The sequence below is a fragment of the Arvicola amphibius genome, chromosome 3 (genome assembly GCF_903992535.2).
Source record: "Arvicola amphibius chromosome 3, mArvAmp1.2, whole genome shotgun sequence".
NCBI classification, from domain to species: Eukaryota; Metazoa; Chordata; class Mammalia; order Rodentia; family Cricetidae; genus Arvicola; species Arvicola amphibius.
Window position 1 is genome coordinate 14,718,447 of NC_052049.1, and position 21,874 is coordinate 14,740,320.

At 34.2% G+C, this 21,874-nt stretch overlaps 1 pseudogene; it reads right to left on the reverse strand.

Moving 5' to 3' along the window:
• Positions 1-5,030: 5,030 nt before the first annotated feature.
• LOC119810457 lies at positions 5,031-5,318 on the reverse strand (annotated as a pseudogene).
• Positions 5,319-21,874: the final 16,556 nt, after the last annotated feature.

Below are 21,874 nucleotides of genomic sequence, written 5' to 3' on the forward strand. Positions count from 1 at the left end.
TAAATCCTAGTACTGTTTCCCACTTATCATTATTATATCTATCGTCAGGGAAGAATGTTTGAGTGATCAATGATGGGAGTGTTTCTTCATGAATTATTGTCAATCCAGAGTTAAGCACATGACCCCAAATTGTAATTTTTTCAACAATACTTTAATGATTATTTCAAAAAATATAACTTATTTAAGTTAAAGATTTTTTACACTTGCATGTTTGGCACTACCCATAATGTATCCCAGTCATTACTTTATATTTATACCAGAAATTCAAAATACTTTTTATGAATTTGTCAATATTTACAAGTAATTCTTGTTGAAAACTTCCAGTAGGATAACATGCAATATATTTATATTGACTAGGAAAAAATTTATGAAATAAATCTCTATAATTAATAAGTTGTATTTATTTCCCCTGTAAATTATATAAGACAAATATAGCTGTGGCTATAAAATATACATTGATAACATGAAAACCAGTGTAACCAATATTTTCTCTTTTATGTTTTATTCTTGTATCTTCATGCATCTTTCTTCATTCAAGGGAAGTTTGTGGTTTTCTTAGTTTACTTTCCTTTTGCTGGTATAAAATCAAGTAACAAAAGCAATTTAACTTTCCAAGGGGGTATTTTCTAATAGCCTTTTTTCTAAAAAGTAATATTTTTGTAAAATTTAACATGCATGATTCTGAACAAAGCTCAGGACTGACCTGAGCATTCTCTAGCCCATAAAATATGAACATAACTAATTTTCTGCTAAAAAAGTAGAGACTGAATGAACATCTCATCTCCACCTGAGGATAATGAATGATGAATAATGAGTGAATAAAGCTCCAACCTTATAAACTGAAAACGTTTATGTAAAGTACATGTTTATCTAATAACTCCTTGATACATTTGCATAGCCACCTGTATTTTCACAAGAAGGCAAAATTTCTCCACATCAACGGGCTACATGTCACACAGATGAATTTGAACTAAGGCTTCAAGATCCTTGCAAGTTTAACTAGTTTTATTCTGATGATCCCTTATCTGAAAAGATATGGATTTTGGAAAGAACAACAAAATTCTCCTGACTCTACCCTTTGCAGCTTCATAAAGTAAACTCATACTGCAAGAACAAAGACTCAAGACTTTAAACACAACTAAGCAAGACTTTGTCATAAGCAAACATCAATGGCAGAGCCGTGTCCACTTCCTAGACACCTTATCCCTTTCATTGCCACTGGAAGCTTTCCGCCATTCTGTGTGACTGACTTTCTCTCTCCTTTGTGAAAGGTATTAAGCATATAAACCTCAGTGGATTACTGTGTACCCACTGTCCTATAACTTTTGCCTGTATGCCACAAATAACTTTTTGTGTCCTTTTCGCTCCTGCTTATTGCTGGTTAATTTCTGAAAACCTTTGCAAAGAAAATTATAAAAGTTCTTTCAGTTCTTATATCAAACATGAAAGTAAATCATGCTCCAATTGCTTAGTTGTTGACAATAAAATGATATACTATTAACAGCAATGCAATCACACAAATATGAAAGAAATGCACATTAAACTCTTATAGAATTTGGTGTATTATTAAGCTGCAAGAAGTGATAATTTTATTCATCTTTAATTCAGAAATCAAACTATTTTCTGGATCAAGGCTTTGATTGCTTACATTTAGGTATCAAATGTTGATAGTCAATTATTTCTGTAAACCATGATTCTAGTCATATTATTCTGAATGTAGAACAGCAACACATTTGTCCAGTAGTGATTAATTTGTAAAATATCATTCTTGAATGGGGTTAGTGATACACCAAAAAGAGTCTCATCATAATGGAACATCCATAAATATTGAAAAACAGAACCTCAAAACTGGAAAACAATGGATGCTTTTATTTTAATATGTATAACTAGAGTTATTTTATATATGATTTTGATACTTAAAATCACTTCCTCCAGTTAAAAGGATTGTACACACACATATAATAGCTGTCTTTTCAAACTGTAAATTCAACAAAGCAGTTGAAAAGCATTACACATTTTTATTTTACTGAAAATGTTGTTTGCTTTACATAGATATTAATCTCAAAATGAGAAGGAATTAATAAGCTTCATATTAGGCTAACTAGTTGCCAAGATTTCCTGAGAATCTAGTAACATTTACTGAGTAACAAAATATATTAGAATCTACATAAAAATATTCACAATGATTAGGATATTTAATTGAATCACAGATATTTTAATCACTGTAAGAATATTGTTTCAATAAGTAATGTGAAGATTACAGTGTTATCACAGTATGTAACTAATATTGAATGGTAGATACCGAGGCACATGTGAAACTAAATGCCCTGTACTGGAAATGAAAGTTTTTCATATTTCTTTCAATTGACAAAAGTGATTGAAAAACTGGATGAAGCTCTGGTTCTAACAATATTGCTGTCTAAATGGAAGAGCACTGTAACATGAGTAGATGTTACACAAAGCTCCCAAGGTCCCGTTGAGGAGCAAAAGGAGGGAGATCATGAGCAAGGATGTCAGGACCGTGAGGAGTGCGTTTACCCATTGAGACGGTGGGACAGATCTAACGGGAGACCACCAAGTCCAGTTGGAATGGGACTGATGGAACAGGGGACCAAAACGGACTCTCTGAATTTGGCTGACGGTGGAGGAGGACTGAGAAACCAAGGACAATGGCAATGAACATGAACTCTACAGCATAGATGGGCTCACTGTGAGCCTTGTCAGTTTGGTTGCTCACCTTCCTGGACTTAGGGGGAGCTGGGAGAACCTGGGACTTAACATAGTGAAGGGAACCCTGATGGCTCTTTGTCTTGGAGAGGGGTGGAGTGGGGGTATGGGTGGAAGGGAGGGGAGGGAAGGGGGAGGAGATGGAAATCTTTAATAAAAAAAATGAGGAAAAAAAAGAAAAAAAAGAATAAAAAAAAATAAAAAAATTGTTTTTTAAATTAACATAATTCAAATCCAATAACAAGAACATAACTGAAGGTACGAATGAGAAAGAGCTGAGCGGACACCATGTACAACCAGTGAGTGAGATATCAGCTCAAGGGTTGGGCTAACTGACTGTAAGTGTACTGAGGAGCTGGAAGCAACCGCTAATGTCAGTGTGAGTTGTATAGTAAGACACTTTCTCCATCAGGATTTGGCCCATTCTAGAAGTACAAGCAATATAAACAAAAATTTAAAAACTCTTATTTAATAAAATAATTCAGAAAATTTGGTGCTAAATTTGAACACAATTTAAAAGTTGTTTAAATTTTCAACAATTCCAATACCTGTGGTAGTCTATGTAAGATTTTTATGAGATGAAACCACTTAACATTATACAATGGGTCAAGTGAGAGTTGATGCAGCTCACCCCTATTTGAGGAGTTACAGGAAGAACACAGCTGTTGAAGGAAGCAGAATCAGTCTATTGCAGGGATGAGGTTTCTATTTGTGGTCCATGCCCAAGGTATCAGCTCTTTCTTCACCCATGTGCATATATACCAATCCTACTGGAATTCATGAGAACATTTAATAAATTTGAAAATATCTGTATGTGCTTTGGTATGTTTCAATTATACGTTTTGATGAATTTGGCAAATTCATCATGATAAGCTTTTTACATAATATAATACAATAATGAAATATAAAAGACCAGACAGCGATTGTAAATAATTGTAACATTTTTTTCTCTAAATCACATCCTGAAAACTTACAAATACTAATTTAATTTATTGTCATTTTGTTTTATTTTTCAAATTACATAAGAGCATAATATTAGGAATGTTATCAGACTGGCTTCTCTTATCAGTATGCTTTCAAGCCACAGCTCTATACTGTCACCCCTTGCTAGCTAGTTTTCAAAATTGCTAAATCCCATCTTTATTTGTACAATTAATTTTCTCTCTTGCTACTGAAGTACATCTTGGCTTCTTTAATGTATGCTTTCTACTAGAAGACAGAATAAATCATCCATGCCACCCAGGTACAACCCTTGTGACCTATGACAGAGATCTGCCTAAAAGATATACCAAAGCAGTAGTAAAGTACACAAGTTAGAGGAGTAACCAATCAGGGTTTGAAGGGAATTAAGGCCCACTCAATGAGATGGAACCCATACCTGGCATTGATAAAGTACTGAAGATTCTGAGGCTCTTTATGTCAAATTTAAGTTATAGGTACTAGGGAAAATCTACTACTAGCGTTATGCTAAAGAAACATGGCAATATTTTTTTGTAACTTTTGTTAACTTATAGATAGATATTGTGGGCATAACCTTTATTCAACTGATCCCTTTCCTTCTCAGCATTTGCCAGCAGCAGGCTCTGCCTTCCTTGCCTGTCACCCTCAAACAAATATATGTATGTGTAAGAGAGAGGTTTTGTTGTTTTTGTTTTTTCCTTTTTTTTTCATTTTAAAGAAGAAGTTTATTTAAACAACAAGATGCTTATCTTGAAGGGAAAACTATCTAGGATCATTTTGTTCAAGAGTAATTTATCTCTACTTAACAGCTATGTATAAAAAAGTTATAAAATTGTCTTTGGTTTTACAATGATAAATGAAAAACATTAAAAATCTCCAATCGAACAAGGTATGCAAGGATTTTGTGTTTGGGTTCTTTTGTTAAAACATTGAGGGCAAAATATCTTCATGGAATATAATGATAAGAGCTGAATGAGCATGCCTCTAATGGAGTAGGGGGATATTTGCACAGAGCCAGTACTTTCCCCAGACCACCTCCATCTGATGTCAATCATGATTGACATGGGCCATTTAGTTTAAAAAAAAAAAAAAAAAAAAAAAAAAAGAAAGAAAGAAAGAAGAAAAGAAAAAAAGAAAGAAAAAGAAAGAAAGAAAAGCACAATATGCTTGTGCACATACACCAGTTACTCTATGTACAATAAAGAAACGGGGACAGGGAAATGAAAGAATAGAGAAAACTATACTGTAGTAGTCAGGATGTGGTGGAACCAAATTGCGGCTTTCCAATTGCGAATGTATTTTTGGTCTATAACAAAATTCTGGAAAAGTAGCAGGTTCCCTTCTTAGTAGACACCTCCTGTCTGCTGCTGGAACACATCGATCGTGTCTTCAGCCTCCATTTCCACCTGTGCAGGTGTGTCTGTTTTACTGATTGGCTGCCGATCAAACCGGAATCTCATCTGCCTCATTGACAAACCCTGTCATTCACAATAGGCTTTCATTAGGTTATTAAGTGGTGTATGCCTCTTAATTTTAACCTGCACCAAAGAGCCATCCTGCCCCACCACCTTCAAATTAATATGATTATTTTTCTCAGTTTTGACTCCTTCCTTGGGTTTCTCGTCGGCCATGGCAAACGCCAGAGTCTCCTCAACTGCCACTTCACAAAAGAGACACCAGGTCCACACTGAAGGAGCACACAGGCAGCTCCACACTGAAGGAGCACACAGGCAGCTCCAGGAGAGGCAGCTGTTTTGTTGTTGTTGTTGTTGTTATTGTTTGTTTGTTTTTTACATTAGAATCTTTTCTTTATGAAGATTTCTCTTTGATCTTGCCTTATTTCCTTTAGGAAATATTTCAAATAACTCTACAAAGGAAAACTTCCTTGCTAATCCTTTAAATCATAAGCTTGGTTTTTAGAATACATAGAACAGACACTTATTATAGTCATAAAACCGCCATATTTATCATATTTCCTATCCTGATTAGATATGAACTCATGTCCTCTAGGGAGAAATACGCTCATGGGCTCATATATTTCTCACCTTGTCTCAGCTCAGTGGTGCTGTTCAGGAGGCATATGGAATTTTCAGATTGTCATCTTTTCTGGAATTTGTCTCTGTGGAAAGTTTTGAGGGTTTGTAGTCAGGCCCCATTATCTGGCCCTACTCTCTCCGTCATGTGGATGAAGTACGGTTCCTGTGGGTTGCTGTCTTATATGTTGTTATATGTCTCCGAGGACACACCATGATGAAGTCAACTCTTGTAAAAGGAAGAATTTAACTGGGACCTTGCTTATAGTTTCATATGGTTAGTTCACGACCATCGTGATGGGAAGCAGACAAGCATAGTGCTGAGGCAGCAGCTAAAAACTTTACAACCTGGGAGAGAGAGAGAGAGAGAGAGAGAGAGAGAGAGAGAGAGAGAGAGAGAGAGAGAGAGAGAGAGAGAGAGAGAGAGAGAGAGAGAGAGAGAGAGAGAGAGAGAGAGAGAGAGAGACTGGGCCCAATGAGAGATTCTGAAACCTCAAAGCCAAGCCCAGCAACACACCTTCTCCAACAAGGTCACATGTCTTAATTATTCCCAAAGAGTTGCACTAACTGGTGACCAAGAATCCCAAAATATGAGTCTATAAGGAACACTTTTATTCAATTAACCACTGATGTTGAATGACAGACTGACTCATAGTCTTCCCTACCAGAATGGATAAGTGGGTCCTTTGGCACTGTCACATAAAATAAACAATTTCTTCCCTAAGTTACTTTTTGTCTGGCACTTAAGCATAATAACAAAACAAACAAGTGCATTATCATTTGTTTTTATGTATCTTGATTTTGTTTTGCAAATAGTCCAATAAAAATATTATCTTCGCAGGTTGTGGTGGCTCAAGCATTTAATCCCAGGACTTGAGAGGCAGAGGTAGGCCAGCCTCTATAAGTTGGAAGCCAGAATGGTCTGCAGATGAGTTCCAGGATGGCCAGGGCTGTGATACAGAGAAACCTTGTCCCAGACCAGATGATTGTAATTGTTTAGAAAAATATGTACATTAAAGTAAAAATGTGGGATCTTTTATTTTACTTTGTCAGCCATTGATGCCTTCAGCTGATGGTTATATAATGAAAACTCATTTGCTCGTAGCTCTAGATGTTGTAAATTTAAGCTCAATTTCCTACACTTAAGCCTATTGTTCTAGTCCCTGCTACATCATTCTAGTTGTCATATATATGGCTGTTAAGCTCACATTGCCTTTTTTTCTGTGATTGTGCTCCCCTATAATCTAATTTATATCTAAAAGTTTTTGTTTATAAGGATAGTGGTCAGATTGGATTAACACTTCCAGTCTTATATTGGTATCATCGCTTTTGAAAGGGATCTACTTACAACTACATACACTTATTTGTAATGCTGCTAAGACATAAAACTATGAATTAAGGGGGACAAATCTTAGACTATAACATTCTGGAAAACGATTCAAATATAGACATTGAAAAACCATATTATATTGACTGTTTGTTGCTATTGTCTATCAATATCTCTTGAGATGAGTTTTGGATGACATAGAAGATATTTAATTTTCTTTCTCATCTCTTTGTGTCAAATTACCTGGCAATTTGGTAGTAATAAAAAGCAAAGCAAAAGTTGTTCAGTTTTATTGCATGAAATTGGATCAAATGCAAACATATAAAATTATCACTGAACAATAGATTTTTCTCTCACCGTACACATATTCTCAACACATTCATTAACTAAAATGCCTACAATGCTTGAAAGAGATGCCTGTACCTGTTTTGTGTAATCAAATTTTGACTTTTTAATAGCTTAAATCTCTTATTAAACAACTGTACGTTCTAATAAAAGCTGTAAACATTCAATTTTTCACATTTGTTCACATTGAAAATGCTCTAGTTTTAATTTTCTACCTGGGACTCTCGTGAAATTATAAATATGGGTGATAACCACCAATATTTCCACAGAGGAATAATCAAACTGAATTTATCTTAGGAATAATTTTAAAAAACTAATGCATTTTTTGTGTATATTTATTTACTCATCAATAATAAGTATGAGATTCTTTTCAGCACAAAATCGCTCATTTTAATTAACTAACCATGAATATTTATTGACAATAAGCTATCTTAGCTCTATGGGCTATAGTTTATGTTTTATACATGTGAATTTAATATATTTATTGTTCACAAGAAGCCCAGTACTTTTCCATTGCCATTACATATATAAGAAATGAATTTAGGCTTTTAAGAAAGTTAGTATCTACCAGAAATATGAGAAATTTTATTATTTGAGTTATGTGAAGTTATGATATCATCTGTTATAATGTAGTTTCATATACAGATATCATTAATAAGTGTATTCAAGCTGGGTGATTGTAGCACATGCCTTTAATCCCAGCGCTGATGAGGCAGAAGCAGGTGGGTCTCTGTGAGTTTGAGGGCAGCCTGGTCTACAAAGTGAGTCCCAGGACAGGCTCCAAAGCTACACGGAGAAACCCTATTTCAAAACTTCTGCCCGCCCCTGAAAAATAAGTGTATTCAAAACTGTCACTACCCCACTCAAGTCAGACAACAAATATCTAAAATGACATTTTATTAAATTTAAATTTTGTCTGCACACACTGTTTAACTTTAAAATTAAGAAAGATAATAATCGGGTTTCTTCCTGAAGACTGGAGGCCCTGAATAAACTTCTTTTTGGCACTGGATTTCCTTGAAACTTCCCATGTCAGTTTGCAAACAATCTCTTTCTTGCTGATTCTTTGAAGTATTCCTCAACCTTTCATAAGCTCTGCTGTGTATTTATTTAGGTGTTAATTTCTCTATCAATAAGAACACCAGACAGTTTATATTAGACTTACCCTATTGACCTCATTTTAATTTAGTTACATTTCAAAGAGTTTATCTCAGAATAAATGTTTATTTTGGGGTATTATTGATTATAATATGAAAATGTGAAGTAGATTGATGCCATGATTCGTTCTTAAACAGGCAGCATCCACCAGCTATGGAATGATAATTTTGAAATGGCTTTCAGTGTTCATAAAACTTACTCTCTAGAGACGTGGCTGCTTCTGTTTTTATTAGGAATGTGAGTCAACAAGATGTCTTGATTAGAATCAAGGAATTCAAGCATATACACTACACACTAAAAGTTACACTAGTGAACCAGGAAACTGACTGAGCAATACTTGGAATCTTTGTAGCCCCTTTTCAGAGCCAGAAAAATTATTTTCAGTTATCATCTCATCTTTATTGCTTTTGTAGATTTTAGTCTAATTGGTGTTCTGATTGTTGCAATCTTCTTGAGTGTTTCATAGAAACATATGGGTATTATAGATTAGTGATTTTATTTAAACATTGATATTAGTTTTCAATAAATTTATCATAATATAACACTATTTTCCCCATTGTAGTCACTTGTAGTCAATTCTTATGATTTACTATCAAAATGTTTGTTTCACAATCACTTTAAATGAGTATGAAAAAATTTATAAATCTGTAGTCACTCAACTTTGTTCCATTGATGCAGGCAGTACTGTATCTCCAAGGGTTGCTGCTCTTATGGGAATTGTTTGGACAGGGAATGGTGATGGCTTCAGTTGGTTTGGAAGGTAGAGTGAGTTAGGTAGGTTACAGTGTCCAATGTGTGGGGATGGTTGTGTATCAACCTGTAAGCAGGACTATTACATGCTAGCTGGCTCAAATCTGTCAAGCAGAATTTCCATCTAAAAGTAAAATGGTGTTAGCATAATACATTTTCAACTTGTTTTACAGTGAGACATTACAATCAGCAGTCAGTGTGCATTTTGAAATTCTATTTTCTCTTCTGGCTTGCCAGTATTCTTGCTGTAAATTTATTATCTGAGCTGGAACATTTCTATAAGGCCACACTCAAGTGATTGTTTGGAACTGCAGCAGGTTGAAAAGAAAACTTCAAAGTAAATTTATAACTGATTAAGCTTATTACTGAAGAAGTATTAATTCCAACACAATGGTTGAAAATTCTGTGGATGGTCTCATGAATCCTTTACATTTTAATATAAAAAGCTATATGTTAATTATCAAAGCTAAAGAAAATAGAATGTTTTACTTACCAAGATAATTCTATTTCTAAAATTTCTTTTGAGTATTTGAGTAGATACAATATTAGCCACATTCCTAACAATGATGCTCCCCAAAATTCTAAAACAAGTCCCAATAACTCTTCCATAGATAAACAAGCTAAAATTATAATTATCTTCATTATTTAATTTAACCATTCCATTCTGCATGTATGTACATGTGGAGTGCACAAACACACATATGACTTTGTAACACCAGCATACAAGCATAATCATATATGTCAATGAAGTATAGAAAATAATAACAAATAGACTGCCATGACACAACAGTGATTTCTAACTCTGATCATTAGCATTCATTTGCTCTTGAATAGCTCATTTTACTAACCCTGGGAAAGGGTCAAGATGCATTAGAGTAAGGTGGATATATTATTTACTTTGACTAGATAATGTGGATTTTAGTGGCGTTCTCTTTGTTGAATGCTTTGTTTTGTCCACCCCCTCTACTTTCCATATCTTAAGTGACTGAATATCAAATGTAATCCCATGGATTTTTCAAAAAAATGATATTCTCGTTTACTTCCTATTGTGTGTGTGCGCTTGTGTCTGTATGAGTGTGTGCATTTGTATTTGTATTAATGTATGATGTACTGAAGATGTTAGGTATCTGGAGTCCCTCCCTTCTGCATTCAATATTTTAGCTGTATATCTGGAAGTATTCTAACAGGAACAATGGCAAAGTCTTGGTTGAAACTTTTGTTGAAATTACTCTCTAATGCTTCAGAAATATGTCTTCCAGAGAGTAAGTTTGTGGCAATTTCCTCTGATATAAAACTTTGCATTTTAGAGTAAAGCTCATTAAGACACAGGATGTTCTGAAGCGAGGGGAAACATTCAATTCTGCAAGGAAGCTCATTAAGCTCAAGATGTAAGCAATTTACGGGTGCCAAGAAGCCTGATAAACTGATCGTATTCACTAGGCTTTTCTGTCTGTCAAGCCTGTGTAGTCAATAGGATCTGCTGAGAGATACTCTCAGATGGGTTGAACTGCTGGAAGTAACTCTCCAACTGAATAAATTGCCTACAATTTGTGCAGCGCACCAAGATTTCCAGCTTTTGTCAACTATCAACCATGCTGCGGTGGGTTTTCTATGATGCTGCTGACTTTGAAAGATTTCTGCTAGTGTAACTAATACATCACCCATAGTCCTGTAAGCGACCCAATATTATTCACTGGTTCAACAAGTAGTACTTGGTAGCATCTGTGATTTGTTGTGGTTTTGGTTCACTATCAGAGATCAAAAGGTGTTTGTTCATGTTTCCCAGGAATAGTATCACAAAGTAGAAATATGTAATATGGAAGGAGAGCCAGGCCTGTTTGCCCAGCTAGCTTAGTCCCAAAATAACCACACAGAAATTGTATTAATTAAATCACTGCTTGACCCATCACCTCTAGCTTCTTATTGAAAAACTCTTATATTAATTTAACCCATTTCTATTAATTTGTATATTGCCACATGGCAGTGGCTTACCTGCAATGATTCTGACTGAGGAGGATCCATGGCATCTCTCTGACTCTTTCCTTGTCCCAGCATTCAGTTCTGTCTTCCCCGCCTACCTAAGTTCTGCCTTGTCAATAGGCCAAGGCAGTTTCTTTATTCATTAACCAAGAAAAGCAACACACAGAGGGGACTCCCACATCGATGTACTTTACTTCTAACATTTTCCAGAAAATCAAGTATAGAGAAACTAAAGATGATTATTAATTTCTTCTTTTTCCACCAGAAACTATACTGTTATTGCATCTTCCAATGTTACAGCTGCAATTCAAATAGGGTATGATATTTTGTAATCAATAATGAGATATAAATTCTTATAAAAGTACATACATTTTCAAAGGCATTAATAGAAATACAAATTGGGGTGTATAATACAATATATGCAGAGTGAATATATAATTCATAGTGAAGTATTCACTTTTCTAGACCATGCCTTGAATTGGAAATACCTGGCAGCATTTTTTCTTGCTTATTTAAACAAATCACATGGCGGGTTTCTCTCCTTAATTTATAATCTCTTTTTTCTTATGCATTTTTCTTATTTTTGAGTGATATTGGAAAAATAAGAATTGAACTTTTAGAATAGATTTACTCTTTCATTAATACAAATATGTAAAACAGAAGAGCCTCTGCAATAGAGTGTGATCATTTTTTGAACCAAGAGTTCTCAGAAACAAATATTAAATGAGTCCCAATTAAAACTAGTTCCAGGCTTAGCAGACCCACTATTTACTTCTTATTGGAAATTAGAAAGCATTCTCCTGGGAACAGAATGTTTTAAAGGAAGATTCTGGGCTTTGTGTTAATTAAAAATCAGAACAAAACTGAGACTTACAAAATAAATAGTGAGGGCTTGTTAAGAACAAGGAAGCACCAGGAAGTCTGGGATTTTAAAGTTGTGTGGGACTCTGAGTTAATAGTGTCTTAATATAATAGTTCATCATTCTGTAGCAAAAAGTCTCTTAAATATTTATTATATATTGGTTTAGGTACCAAATTTTTTTTAGGTTTTGAGGTTTCTGTTATTATGTTTTGTGCATAAGAGGTAATTTTAAAATTCAAAATAAATATTTCTTTTTATGTTTATAATTCTCACTATTTAATGTATGATGTATTTTCATATTTTATTATTTCACTATCATTCTATTAGACAAATTATAACATTCATCACAATTGTTTCAAGCATATTTCCAAATTTACTATAATTTCTTACAATAGAGAAAAATAATAAAAATTACAAAGATTATATTATAAAATTTAAACAGTAGTATATCAACAATAATTATTAGCCAAATTGAAATTACTTTTTATAATTTCTTAATAAGTGCTGTCTTCATAAATCACTATTCCTTAAGTCTTTACTGTGAACTTAAAAGTAATCTTACTAACTTTAATTTATAAAATTCAAGGCTAATTTCCTATATTATCTTATTTCCCTGTGAAATCTCTGAGCATAGTTAGAGAACCTCATAGACTAGTAATGAATTGTTTTATTTTTGATGACTTAAGGCATATTTTAAACATCTATGTGCAATTTAACTTTCTTTCTTGCTTTTTTTAAAAATACTTAAAGAAAATAGCTGCTTTAATATTATTTTACTGACATTAACTCTATAGAAGTTATGTATGTTTATTCTGTGGAGCATAATATTTTGGAACACAAACAAAGAAAAATGCCTAAATCAATCAAATCAATACACACATGGCATTGCAACATAAATTTTTGAGTGTAACACATAAAAGCTACTCTATAGAACCTTTCAAAAATGTAGTACATTGTTTTATGATTGCTATCTTTAATGACATTTAATAAGATGGCATTTAATAAAAATTTCCTATCTGTGAACAGATTTCATGAGTATATTTTATTTGTTTAATTAATATTTTATGTGCTTTAATGTACATTTTCTCAGCAATTCTGTCCCACAATGCTTTACAATGACTGATTTCTTTTCTATCTATTTTCTTAAGACATATATATACATACATACATATATATATATATATAATTCTGTGCCTAATTTAGCTTATGTACAAAAATTTTCAAGTTTTTAAATGCCACGACTTTTATTTTTTCTTTTGCTAAACATTGTATATTTTCATGAACATTGTACTTATCTTCCTTTGTTTCCATGTTCGGACACTTCATCTTTCATCCTTTTGTGACTTTAATTATTTCTAGAGTGATTGGGATGGAACTGACATCATATGTGTATGATGATTATTAATACTAAAATGTTGGCAACTTCATAGAATTAGAACGACAAAATAGTTGCTGGCACATTGATGAAATGACATAGATCATAATATTCATTCACAATATGGACAGCTTTTAAGGTTTTCTGAAGCACAATTAATAAAAAAAATCAGAGAGAAAAACTGTGGTTTAACCCGAAGGTTAGAAAAATGAAACAGCCAGCCACTGGCTGTTACCTGGACCTCAGTCCGAAAATGGTGATACTGTTCCAGGAATCTCAGAATGTGACTGTGCCTGAGAGCTGTCTCTTTCCATTCTATAATCCTCTCTAGTTCTGCAATTAAAAGTGTGTGCCACTGGGATATAAGGCATACATCCCCTGGTTTCTATGCCAATGTGTATCTACTGGAATTAAAGGTGGGTGTTACCACTGGCAGGTGTATAAGACTAACCACTGAGACTGTTTAACTCTCTTTTGCCTGCTCTTGGGACTCTTTTCTTCTATTGGGATGCTTTATCCACATTTGTTATGGGGGCTTATGCTTTTGTCTTATTTTATCTTGTTTTTGTCATGTTTGGTTGATGTCTCCTGGATGTCTGTTCCCTTTTTAAGGGAAATTGAGGAGTGGATCTCAGAGGGGAGATGGGGAAAAGCTGGCAAGAGCAGAAGGAGGGAAAACTGTGGGCTATATGAATTCTATAAAAGAAGAATCTATTTTCAATAAGAGTAAATAAATAAAATGGAAAAATAAATTGGAATATTATGAAGTTTTAGGCAAAAATGCTTAACATATTTTGTGCTATTTTATATTCACATGGATGAATGTTTATGAAATACTATGTTCAAGCAGAGTATATTTAGAGTAGCTAATAACTGTTTATACTTTGATTTAACTAAAAACCCTGAGTACCTTATATATCTTCATAACTCATTTCTTGAGTATAGGATGTTGATCAGTAAATATTTATCAAAGTAACTGCCTATATTTAATTTTAATTATGATGAATCAATAATGTAGTTGATTAAACTAATATTTTATCTTATAAAATCCTCTCAAATCATTTTCTGTGTTTCATTCTGGCCACACAGTTAACGCTGTTTTGTTGGCTGTCCTTGAGATATATATTGTATTTTAGCTCCACTTTTAATAATGATCTCAAAATGTAGTAAATATAACAGAAATGTAATATAAATGATTGCTTTATAGAAAAATTCAATAGTTGCTTAATATTTTAGTTGATTTTTTAATGACTTAATGCTTCGCTGAACCACACACAATACATGAAACACACAACATAGGTCTAAAATCGTCAGACTGTACTTAGAGTATGTAAGAAATGCTGGAGGATGCATAACTAATATAAATCTGTATGTGTGATCAATATAAATATAAAGACCTAACTTTACTCAAAGCCAATAAAGTGATTGTTATTACCAAGATGGCTTGATTAATAAAAAAAGTTTAATAGTACCATTACATTCCCTTATGTATATTTTTTCCATTTCAGTTGTGACATTGTAAATAAAAGCACCACATAAAAATTACTTTTAGCTTGCTACAGGTTATATGAAAAAATTATTGCTCTTACCAGACTATGTGGTTATTTCTATTTTATTTATAAGGATATGAATAAAATTTTCTTTCACAACAAAAATAAATAAATTTCAATCAGAAAGCAACACAGTGTTAGTTTTTAACTATATAAATAAATTTCTGTCTTATCAAAAGTTATTTTTTAGCCTGTGTTCAACCCCAAACATACCAAAATAGTTGAGTATTTTCCATCTAATCATAAAAGAATATACCCATGGTTTTCTATGACAACAAATTTAAAGGGAATTTATGGGGGCCACTTAAAAAAGAAACTTTACACAACAATCATAATGAACTCAAAACGCTGTTCATCAAAATGATAGATTATAAGATATCCAGCTGGCAGAACATAAACCCACCTATCAAGAATAATTACATTAAAATGGGAACCTTAAACTTCTTAATAAAATCTAGTAAATAAGAGTTAAGTCTATCTACCATGTAAGTAACAGCAGAGAAAAACACATTTCAGACATGATAATGCTTAAATTTAAATTGTAAAAGCTCAGAAAACATATTTCATAAATTTTCATTTGAAGAGTTTAGAGTTTAATGTATGTTTAGACATATTTTTCTGTCCTACATAATACCAAGATAAAAATTTTGGCAGTAAGATGTCTTGTATTTTTGAAATGTGTAATTTCTACATATGGACGGCCTGTTAACAATATAGTGTCTCAATCATACTTGTTAACATGGCTCATTATGATTAATTTGTTTTGAGCATGAATGAGAATTGAATAGACGGGAGAGTGTGAATAATCATATGAATAATTTTTGTAACAAATGTTTGAATTAATAACAAATCCATAGCAAATGGGAGTTGGGAAACTTCAGAATCAGAGTGCTGAGTATTATCATTGAACCACGCTGTCATTTTATTTGCTTAATTTTCTCTTACAGGTTATAATCAACTGATTATGCACTATACTACATATTTTTGGATATCTTAGGTTAATGGATATTTTATAAATGAAACACCAATGTGTCTGGTAGAAGCAAAAGTTAAAAATGACATTAAGAAAACAATAAATAGAAACCAATTGAACATGATGATTATAATTATTCTCAAATCATTAAAAATAATTGGGAAGAAAGCAGCAAAAAGGAAGGAAACAAAAACATATAGAAAAAGATAAGAGAATATATTTACTACATGAAAATAAAATTTTAAAAATCATTATTCAGAAATAATTATAATTACATTTTTTATAAGGCAAAATACTTAAAATAATCATATGGTAATGAGTACCTCAGGATCTGAGGTAAGAAGCCAGAATAGCTATTCAAATTTCATCTGATGATAGTCTTACACATGATTATGGTGAAGTTCCTCTATAGAATATTTGCTTGTTCGTAGGATCCATTTCCTCCCAGGGGCTTCTGTAATTGGCCCTTGTCTGTGCAGCCTCTGCTTTCCGTGATCTCCATATCATCATTATCAGAGAAACAGCAGGGCATAGCATGGTGAATGTACTAAATGACCGAGGCATCACTTATAATCAGCCACTGCATTCTTCTCTGTAACTTTCAAAACTAAGAGGATGTCATGGAAACTTTCCCTCTTAGGCCTACTGATGATCAGAATTTTGGGTGTGATAACACCTACCAATTAGCAACATCCCCTGAAATTACAGGCAGTCAGTCCTTACTTTTTGAGCAAATTGAGGTCATAAAATAGTTACAGATTTGGGTAATAATTTCAAGCATCACTACCTTAGTGATTACCAGAGGCAATGGAGGGATGGTGCCAGAGCACTGACAGCTTTGCCTTTTGGAGAGATGAGCATGCAGTGGTGGTGTCAGCCTCCGGATCCATCAATACCAAAAACCTTGAAGGCAGCAGTTGCAGAGAAGTTATTATTTCATTTGTCAGTGGTAGCTGTCAAAAGAAAATTTACACAACTGGTTCAAGTGAACAAATTTTAGTGTATTGCTTCCAGAAGTTCGGTCTGGAGTAGGGAGCACAAAAAAGACTTCGGAACATTCTGTGGGAGCTAACAATCCTAGCGTTGCACTGCAAGGCAAATAACCAGGTCTCCTGTTTGTCAGTTAATGGTCCAAAGAGCTGATGTAATTTTTGTCAGTGTATAGTCACTGATTTCTTGACCTGGGTCTTAGACCTAACTCTGATTAGCTCAGTGGATCACACACACACAAGATGATATGAAAGGAAGGGAAGAGTTACTGGGGCGAAGAGCTCAGGTAGGAGAAGCAGAGATGAGAGAGAAACAGTGGAAAAAGCATCACTTTACACATGTATGAAACTTTCAGTAGAATAGCATAGAAGTCACTTAATGTAGGTTCATCATTTCTTATGAAGGCAACAAAAGAGGGTATCTAAAGTAAAAACAAACAATAAATGAAAAAGTTCGAAATGCTGGAAGCACCCACAAAAAAGGAAAATTCCTGGAGAAGCAGAAAACCTGCGAGCGGATGATGACATGCTACTAACATAAATCTAATAAAAAATACACTTACTGCTAATGTAGTTAAATAGTTCTGTGATTTTTATTGCTGGCAATAACATCTTGGTTCTTTAATCATTAAGCTGAAAGTCAGGTTGCCATTTTTCTTTTTCCTTTTGTAGCCTTTTACCAAAACCAGTAACAGCTTTGTATACACAGTCTCATTTTCCCTCTGATTTTCCATTTGATTTACCCCACTGACACTTTCATTCACACAATTTCAGGTCGGTGCCTTCTCAAGGCTTTCATCTTGTCAGATGCGAGGGTTACTTTGAGCCCTCGTCTATCTCCAGCATGACCCTTCTTGACCTGACACGCACTTTGTTGTTTCCTTTCCACAAGCCCTGCTTGCTAGAATCCATTACCCCATCACTTTCATCATGCCAAGCTCCAGCTTCTAGACACATCCATGCAATCTATGAGCAGCTTTTATATTTCTCTAGCCTATTTTTATTTACTTTCTCTGGTTTCATCTAATTCTTAGGTTTGTTTTTGTCGTTGACAGTTAAATATCTCAGAAACTCTTTTCTATAAGCCATATGTTCTTGTGCCATCACTTTGTAAAATGTGAATACTTATTTCTGATAATAAGCTTAAATGTATCTGACTGTAGCTCACCACATATTCACATGTTTATGTGTAAATAATTAACAGAACCACAGTATTTGGAGTCTCAAAATGTTTTCCATAATCACTGATTTGTTCCTCTTTCAGATTTCATTCTGAGTTTGGCAGGGACGTTGGCTGAAATCTGGTCGAAATACCTTCAGTGATACTCAGTTTCTCCCTGACCACTGCTGAAAGCAACCAACCCTGATATTCTTGGCCAAATTATGAAAATCGTTTGCTGTTTTACCTCTCTCTTTGTTAAAAGTTTAGCATCGTTTTATTTTCTGCACACAATTTGAAATGGCTTATAAAGACTTCAACAGAATTTAGTGAGTTTGCTTTTAACCTCAGCAAACAGTAAAGGACTCAAATCTCACCACAAATGACATCTTTATATGCCATTTTGGAAACCAGTAATTTTCTCCTTTCATTTCATCTTCATGTTAAAACCAGTCACTGCAGGGATTTTTGACTCAAATTTCCATTATCCATTTTTTTTTTTATGATGAAAGAACTTACTGTACTCTTCTGGAATATTCCAAAGATCTGGATGGTTCTATACCTCCATTTTGCTCCATCGTTCTGTGTTTATTGTTGAAGCTTTTTAACTTGACCACATTTCTTTCAAAACAGCAGGTATAGCTATAGTTATTTAATAATGCATTTTTCTCTTAAAGAAATCAACCCAAAGGATTTTTCCATGGGTTCTTAGACTCTCACCACCAAAAGGATCTTGTGTATAGCTGACAAAATTTTATACGTTCTCACACTTTCAGTTCAATTTCTGCTTCATGTTTACAGTTGAATATGTGATTCCCTGCTTCCTGCACTAGCTACCTTTTTCTATGATTACTCTTAATTATGAAATAAACTTTCTACATTAAGCTGTTTAAGTCATGATATTTTATTTCAGTAACAAAAATTGAAGTAATAGATATCTGAAGTTCAAAATATCCAGAAAATTTCCAAGTGACAACAAATGGCTATCATCTCTAAATACTGAAATGTGCAAGCAATTTTGCAATTTTTCTTATATTTTCCAAAATTTTTAAGGAGAATCAATAAGCTTATCAGTTTTAATTGCACAAGAATTAATGAGTAGAGTAATTCAATGTCTGACGTTGACTCTATTGAATATTTTAATCATAAACAGAGAAACAAAATCATTATGAAGTTAGTAGAAATTTATTTATAATTAAATAGAAATTTTGTCAGTTAGACCAATTATTAAATTTATAGCAGCAATAACAGAATACAGATTTACTTTATTTCAATTAAAAATCTTTTAATTTAAGCAAAATTTTATGATTTACAAATTATTTGACATCACAAACATTGACTTTTGCAACAGATAATCAGTAACTAAAACATTGATATGAGGTATAGCAAATAAAAATTACAAAATGAAAGGATTCAATTTCATATGATTTTCATGGAGTTTTTATACATTTATATGAATGTATGTATATATGTGTATGTGTTGGATGTAAATACAGACACATATGCATGCAAATATCTTTCCAGATTTGGTATTGTATCATCTTTTTGTTATAGAAAGTACCTTAGATAATGAACTTACAAGGAGGATTGTGTGCCTTGGTTTGCTGTTAGCACAGTCGGATCGCTTGGGTTTCTTTTGGACTGCCTCTAAGGCTGTTCGTCATGATAAAAGCTCAGGGCAGAGACCAAGCCCATCGCCATTGTCCTTGGCTTCTCGGTCAGCCTCCACCATCAGCCACTTTCAGAGAGTCCGATTTGGTCGCATGTTCCATCAGTCCCATTCCAAGTGGACTTGGTGGTCTCCCATTAGTTCTGTCCTGCCGTCTCAGTGTGTGAACGCATCCCTCATGGTTCTGACTTTCTTTCTCATGATCTCTCTCCTTCTGCTCCTCATCAGAACTTTGGGAGCTCAGTCCGGTGCTCCAATGTGGCGATGGGCTTGGTCTCTACGACATGGACGGGCTCTGTGTGAGCCTTGTCAGTTTGGTTGCTCACCTTCCTGGACCTGGAGGGAGTTGGGAGGACCTTGGACTCAACATAGTGTAGAGAACCCTGATGGCTCTTTGGCCTGGAGAGGGAGGGAGTGGGGATATGGGTGGAGGGGAGGGGAGGGAAAGGGGAGGAGGAGGGGAGGAGATGGCAATTTTTAATAAAAAATAAATAAACTGGAAACAAAAAAAACCCAATAAAGTATACAGACTGTTAAAAAAAAAAAAAAAAAAAAGCTCAGGGCAGAAAATGGTTCCCATCAAACCTGAGAAGCAAAGGTAAGAAGGACAGGGAGAGGCCTCTACGGTCTCCTTAGTGACATAGTACCTCAGACATCTCCTGAGTTCCGCTTTGCAATGGCATAGAGGTCACAATTTCTTTTTCATACTCTAACTTTTTAGAAGCATTCCAAATCCAATCTCTAGCATTCTCCTAACTCCATAAGGTCACTTTCATATACAAGTGCAAAATGAACTATGTCTTGACTGTCATTCAAAAGTCCAAATATTATTACTCTTCTAGCATTCCTCTAAATCCAGTTAACAAATCACCCTTAAGTCCAGTGAACTACTTTGGCCCTCTTAATTAACTTGTATATTTCGAAAATGCAGTTGAGTGAGCCTGAAGGTAAACACTCCTACTTCAATGGAGTAGAATGGAGCATAGAAAGGAAGGGCCGGGCCAATTCAAGACTGAGAAAATGCAAGACCAGTGTTTTGCCCTATAACTCCATATCTGTTCTCTGGGCCCAATGTGGTAGGGTTTGGGGTCAAAGGATTCGGGCAGTTCTTCCTATGGGTTTCTGCTGATTTTAGTCTATTATCTTTTTTTTTTTGACCTGACTATGTACAATGTCTGCAGTTTCCCTCAGTGACATTCCCTAGATGAAACAATTCTTTCATGAATTTTTACTATTACAATATCTCTAATCTCAGGCCCTACACATCACATATCCTCTTCTCATGAACTGCTTGAACAGCTTTTGGCACTTTAACTCTACCACATATTTCTTCGAAATTCCAGTGGTAGTAGATATGACTTCATAATCGTGTCTGCAGGTAGCTTTGAGAGATCTTTTTGTGAATACAAAGAAGCGATTGCCGAGGTAGTTGTAGACTAGCAAAATGCCCTGGATGATCTTTTAAGAAGATCAACGTTTATAACGTCTGAACAATGATACTGTGGCATTGATAACTCCAGGGCTGCACTTGCAGTATGTTCATGGCATCCCTTGCCTCTGTTTCTCTGGCTCTGTAAAGTCTTTGATGCTCCTGGGCTGCTTACTGTGAGTGACAGCAAAATACGAACAGTGAGACTTCGTTGTTCACATGGAAAATTACTCACATGACATAACATGACTCACATGACATGTACACTCCAGCGTCCTGGCGGGAGTGCTCATGAACTGTTCTGAGGTTTGAGACTGTTGTAAGCTCAATCCTTTTCTTTTATTTTGTTTCTGTATGAGTCAGACAAGAAAGAGATTTTGAAGAACTTGGCAATTCCTGTTTTTTAACTCCCATCTCAAAGACTGGTTCTTCAAGAAATCTCTTATAGATCAAATTCTGGTGTGTTTCCTACTTCTCAGAACTCTCAATGGCAATTCCCTTATGGCTTCTCATAATTATTTCCAGAAGTCTATATAATATTTTTCTTTAATTTTCTTAAACTGATTTTCTTCTGTTCTCTGTCTTTCC